The following is a 6,609-nucleotide window of genomic DNA, read 5'->3' as shown; positions in this document are numbered from 1 at the left end:
TAAAAGGATCCTAGTAACCGGTTGCTCAAAGAACTGTATTTTGCCCCGACCACCTATATGCACAACACAATGAGGGTTTGGCAATTGCTGGGTATTACAGTGTATTTTGGCAGTTCTGAATTAGTCTGTTTTTAATATGTTGTATATTTAATGTGAACGATCATTGTCTTTTAAACAAGTTGGATGAAGTTATATTTTGAAGTACAAACTCTATTCTTCCATAACATTTGAAGACAAAAACGTAAGTTGTTCTATAAATTAAGTTTTATGGACTTTTAATTTGAAAATGAAAATGAAATTCTAAGGCTAGGTCTACACTGCTGTGGAAGATCAACCAGCTCAGAGTTGATCTTCTGGGGTTTTGTTTTGCACATGCGTGAAACAGTGCTTTCTGAGGTCGAAGTCAACCCTGGAACTCCGCATGAGTGGCAAGGATTAAGGAAGTTGGAGGGGAGAAACGCTCCCATCAACCTTCTTCCATGTAAACAGACATTAAGGTAGACTATCTCTAGTATAGACATAGCCTAAATGTTCCAGGTCAAACTGCCCTTCATCTATGTAGCAAATATACCCGCAGAACTGCACCCTCTTTCACCAACAATTTATTTGGCCCATTGACCTCTTTGCAGTGCTATCTTATATAAAATTATCAGACCTCAGTGAGATTTCTCCTTAGTATGTTTGTGTCTTTGCAAATTCTTTATTATGCTGTGTGTCCTCAAAATCTTCTGTTCAGGATAAATGGCATGTGCCGGGATCTGGTCTAAATGGAAATTTGTCCTCTACCACAGCTCATAAGTTCAGCAAGGAAAATTGGGCCCACTCCAGTGGGATAATAAGTGAATATGGCTATTGAAAAGGACAAAATATATGCATTTCCTTCATACAGACAAGCGCCTGTGTTCCTTTCTCACTTGACTTACAATGGTGGACCAGAAGAATTTGGCCAAAGACGGGTTTTACACTATAAAGGAAGGGTGGTGTAGCATGGTGTTGATACTTTTCCTTCTGTCTCACTGCTGATGTTGTTATATCTACCTTTCAAGCTGGGTGGCAAGAGAGAGCAGCAGGCCAGATTTAAAGTCAGTGCCACCACCAGCAGCAGAGCAGGAGTTAGCTATGGTAGTGACACCCTTTCTTCTGAGCTGCTGCAGGGAGTGGCAATGTTTTCAGGTTGTGTGGGTGAAAGCAGTTGTCACTCCAGCCATGCAGCTCTGAAGGCAAGGAAAAAGCCTGGACATTTTTTCTTATTATCAAAATCCACGTGACTGGAGATTGCAAGACTAAAGAGGTCATTGTCAGGGAAACTCAAATGTATGGTGACCCTACCAGTGACTCATCTGCACTTGTCCTCCCCCCCCCCTCCCTTTTAAAGTTGGGCTCCCCCCTACCCCTGGCAATCTAGAAACGCTTCACTAGGGGGATTCCTCTACAACCCTGAGGTCCAACATGGTCAGTGTTAGCTGACCCTTTCCCACAACTTCCATGGAAGTGGCTGTTGATTCTTATGAAAAAGTCTCCCTATTGAAATAACTGTCTGGAGAGAGATTGGAGGACCCAACGGGAGGTCATGGCCAGGAAAATCCAAAGGCGTGATATACTTTTCAAATATCAGTACTCCTTGGATTAAGTGACCATATACTACTTTGTACAAAGAAACCTGTTAGTTTTCCAGGACCAAAAGTATTGTGTCTATATGCAACTTGTGTCAGCCAGATTTTATATAGCCTTCTACTAACTCTACTGGCTGCCTCCTCTTTAATTTCCTGGAAGAGCAAAAATGCTACGTTAACAGAAGATTCTTCATCTGGGGAGCGTGGCCACTTTCAGGTGGACAACCATCAGGAGCCAAATGAAATCATGAGATGGTTTAAAATAATGAGATTAAAGAGGAATAAATAATTGATTTGGGTCTTTGTATGTGTTTTTTGCTTTATTAGCCTTGAGGACTAGCTTGGGCCATAGTTTTCAGCCTTTTTTTTCTGGAAGCCAAAGGACGTGAAACACTTTTTACATGAAAACTGGAGGTCTGTTTATACTACAGCGTGTATGTTGACATAGCTGTGCCCGCATCGCCCCCTAGCTTAGGTACAGCTGACACACACAGGAGTTTTCCTGTTGGCATAACAACATCACCTCCCCAAACACAACCCTCTTAGACAAGTAGCTTGAGCAGTCATGCCTGGCAGGCAGAGCAATGGCAGGCAGAGACCAGGATTCAGAGAGGGGTCAGAGCTGGGTTCAGGAGATCAAGAACAAGCCAAAAGGCAGGTCTCATTGACTCAGACTTTAAGGGCAGAAGGGACCATCATGATCTTCTGGTCTGAAGGGCTGCACATTCCAAGACAGAGTCTCACCCATCCACCATGGAGCTGATGGCTGCCACAGGCCCTGGGGCAACAGGGAAGTGGGGCCTGGCTTTGTGCTTAGAAGGGGTGGGGTCAAGGACAGAAGGGGCAGGGGCTAGGGTATTCAGCTCTCAGCATCGCCGGGAAGGTAATGCTGCCCCATCACCAATTCCCTCCCAGCCGCGAGCAGCAGTGTTGCTACAGAACTTAGAGGCTGAGGGGGAAGCTGGCCTTTCCCTCACTCCCACCATTTGTGGGTTGCCCATCTGCTCCTGTGATAGACCCACAGCCTCTGACTGAGTTACTGAAGTCCCCCCATGATCTAAAAAATCAGGTTATGGAGAATCCACCATTTACACTATCTGAAACCAGTCTATACACTATCAAAACAAAAAGCAGTCAAGTAGCTGTTCTGGCCTGGCTATGGTCTGAAGAAATGGGTCTGTCCCACGAAAGCTCACCTAATAAACCAGTCTTTAAAGTGCTACTTGACTGCTTTTTGTTTTGAAACCAGCAAGTGACTCATGGTCCATGCTGCAGAACAAGGCACAACCGTGCTCACGTGAAGGCCTTGGCAAATCTGACCTACTGAAAATTCCTTCCCTGGCCCAAACATGGGGTCAGTCAGACCCTAAGTATTTTGGCAAAACCCACCAGAATGTTCTAGGAAAGAATACTCTGTAGTAACTCAGTGGTGATCTACTGATAAAGTGTACGTAGCTTTTCAGAAGGTCCCTCACCAAAGGCTCTTAAGCAAAATAAACTGCCAGGGGGTAAGAGGGAAGATCCTTTTGTGGATCAGTAGCTGGTTAAAGGACAGCAAACAAAGGGTAGGATATAAATGGTCAGTTTTCAGAATGGAGAGGTATATTGTGGTGTCCCCGAGAGGTCGGTATTGGGACCAGTGCTATTTTACATATTCATAAATAATCTGGAAAAAGGGGTAAACGGTGAGGTGGCAAAATTTGCAGATGATACAAAACTATTCAAGACAGTTAAGTCCAAAGCAGCCTGTGAATATTTACAAAAGGATCTCACAAAACTGGGTGACAGGGCAACCAATGAAATTGAATGTTGATAAATTTAGAGTATTGCACACTGGGAAACTTGATTCCAAATATACATACAAAATGATGGGGTCTAAATTAACTGTTACTGCTCAAGACAGAGACCTTGATGTCATTGTGGATAGTTCTTTGAAAACACCCACTCAATGAACAGAAGCACTCAAAAAACAAACAGAATGTTGGGAATCATCAGGAAAGGGATAGATAATATGACAGAAAATATGGTGTTGCCTCTGTGTAAAGTCATGGTGCAGCTCATCTCTTGAATATTGAATGCAAATCTGGTCAAAACATGTCAAAAAAGATACTTTGGAATTGAAAAAGGTACAGAAAAGGGCAATGGAAGTTATTAGGGATATGGAATATCTTCCAGGAAGAAAGATTAACAAGAAAAGGACCTTTCTGCATGAAAAAGACAGCTAAGGGGGAACATGAGAGAGGTCTATAAAATTATGACTTCTGTGGAGAACATAAATAAGGAAGTGTTATTTACTCTTTTTCATAACACAAGAACAAGGGGTCACCAAATAAAATTAATAGACAGCAGGTTAAAGAAAATTTAAAAGGAAGTATGCACACAATGCACAGTCAGTCTATGGAACTCTCCCAGAGGATGTTGTTATAACAGAATTAGATAAAAACTGATAAAAAAAAAAAAACCTTAGATAACTTCATGGAGAATAGGTCCAATGGCTACTAGTCAGAATGGGTCAGAATAAAAAAACATGCTTTGAAATGCTCCTAATCTCTGTTTGCTAGAAGGTGGGAATAGGTGACTGGAGGTGGATCACTTGATGATTACATATTCTGCTCATTCTGTCTGGGGTACCAGAGTTAGGCCCTTGTTCGAAGAGAGGATATTGGGCTAGAATGAACCTTTGGTCTGATCCAATATGTCTGGTTTTTTTTTTTTGGTTTTTTTTTTTGCTATGAACTGGTTTGCTGCTCCCTGCGGTAAACACTCAGTATAATTGACATTACATCAGTTAGTTACAGATTTTGTCAGTGTACTAATCAATTTTAGTTCAAACTGTATTGAAGTGCCACACTCATTGCTGTCACACTCTAATGAATTAAATTATGCTAGGTCAGGTCAGGTCAAAGATCACTAGATACCTAATCAGAGCTTGATTACTGAAAGCAGTGGTAAATGCCGAACACATGCCTTACATTATTTTAATCAGTTAGCCAATTGATCAAGTTGTGCCCTGGGAATTCTCCATTCCAATGCATAATTTCACAGAATCTTTTAAAAGTCTTACAATTCTTCATCTCAAGAACCTGACTTTCTACCACTTTTCGGGGGAGAACTATGAACCTCAGAACTTCAGAGTCTCAATGCGTGGATGAGACGATGGTGTAGGGAAGAGGGGTTTAGATTTATTAGGAACTGGGGACACTTTTGGGGTAGGGGGAGCCTATACAGGAAGGATGGGCTCCACCTAAATCAAGGTGGATCCAGACTGCTGGCATTAAACATTAAAAAGGACATAGAGCAGTTTTTAAACTAAGAGGTGGGGGAAAGCCGATTGGTGCGGGGGAGCACCTGGATCGGATGGAGACTTCTCTTACACGAGGCTCCATAGACAGGGATTCCCTAGAAGTTAGTCAGATAGGGAACGTGGGAAATAATATATGGGCAAGATCAGATGTGAAACAATCGTACATAAAAAAATCCACCACGTCTGTGAAAGGCGGACATATAAATAGTGGTAGTTTTCTAACATGCTTTTACACTAATGCTAGGAGTCTGTCTAATAAGATGGGTGAACTGGAGTACCTCATATCAAAGGAGGAAGTTGACATAATAGGCATCTCAGAAACATGGTGGAATGAGGACAATCAGTGGGACACTATCATACCGGGATATAAATTATATCGGAAAGACAGAACAGGTCGTGCGGGTGGCGGAGTGGTACTATATGTGAAGGATAATATAGAATCAAATGAAGTAAAAATCCTAAAGGAATCAAAATGTTCCATAGAATCATTATGGATAACAATTCATTCCTCTAATATGAATATGGCATTAGGAATATATTACCGACCACCTAACCAGGACAGTGATAGTGATGCTGAAATGTTAAGGGAGATTAGAGAGGCTATCAAAATAAAAAACACAGTAATAATAGGAGATTTCAATTATCCCCATATTGATTGGGTGCATGTCACCTCAGGACGGGATTCAGAGATTAAATTTCTTGATGCCTTAAATGACTGCTTCTTGGAGCAGCTAGTACAGGAACCCACAAGGGGAGAGTCGATTCTCGATCTAGTCTTGACTGGAACGCAGGATCTGGTCCAAGAGGTAACTGTTACTGGACCGCTTGGAAATAGTGACCACAATATAATAACTTTTAATATTCCTGTGTTGGGAAGAACACCGCAGCGGTCAAACACTCTGGCATTTAATTTCAAAAAGGGGAATTACACTAAAATGAGGAAGCTAGTTAAACAGAAACTAAAAGGTAGAGTAATTAAACTAAAATCCCTGGAAGCTGCATGGAAACTGTTTAAAGACACCATACTAGAGGCCCAACTTAAATGATACCCCAAATAAAAAAACACAGTAAGAGACCTAACAAAGAACCACCATGGCTAAACAGCCATGTTAAAAAGGCAGTGAGAGAGAAAAGGGCAGCTTTTAAAAAGTGGAAGTCAAATCCTAGTGAGGAAAATAGAAAGGAACATAAACACTCCCAAATTAACTGTCATAATGTAGTAAGAAAAGCCAAAAAAGAGTTTGAGGAACAGCTAGCCAAAAATTCAAAAAACAATAGTAAAATGTTTTTTAAATACATTAGAAGCAGGAAGCCTGCTAAAAAAGCAGTGGGGCCCTTGGATGATAAAGATATAGAAGGAGCGATCAAGGAAGACAGTGCCATTGCGGAGCGATTAAATGATTTCTTTGCTTCAGTCTTCACGGCTGAAGATGTTACAGAGGTTCCTAAATCTGAGCCAGCCTTCTTAGGCGACAAATCTGAGGAACTCACTCAGATTGAAGTGACATTAGAGGAGGTTTTGGAATTAATTGATAAGCTGAATAGTAACAAGTCTCCAGGACCAGATGGCATTCACCCAAGGGTTCTGAAAGAACTCAAATGTGAAATTGCGGAGTTATTAACAGTGGTTTGTAACCTATCCTTTAAATCCACTTTGGTACCAAATGACTGGAAGACGGCCAATATAACACC

Source organism: Carettochelys insculpta, chromosome 11 (genome assembly GCF_033958435.1).
Source record: "Carettochelys insculpta isolate YL-2023 chromosome 11, ASM3395843v1, whole genome shotgun sequence".
Taxonomy (NCBI): Eukaryota; Metazoa; Chordata; order Testudines; family Carettochelyidae; genus Carettochelys; species Carettochelys insculpta.
The sequence above is the reverse complement of the archived record's forward strand: the minus strand, read 5'-3'. Positions refer to the sequence as shown.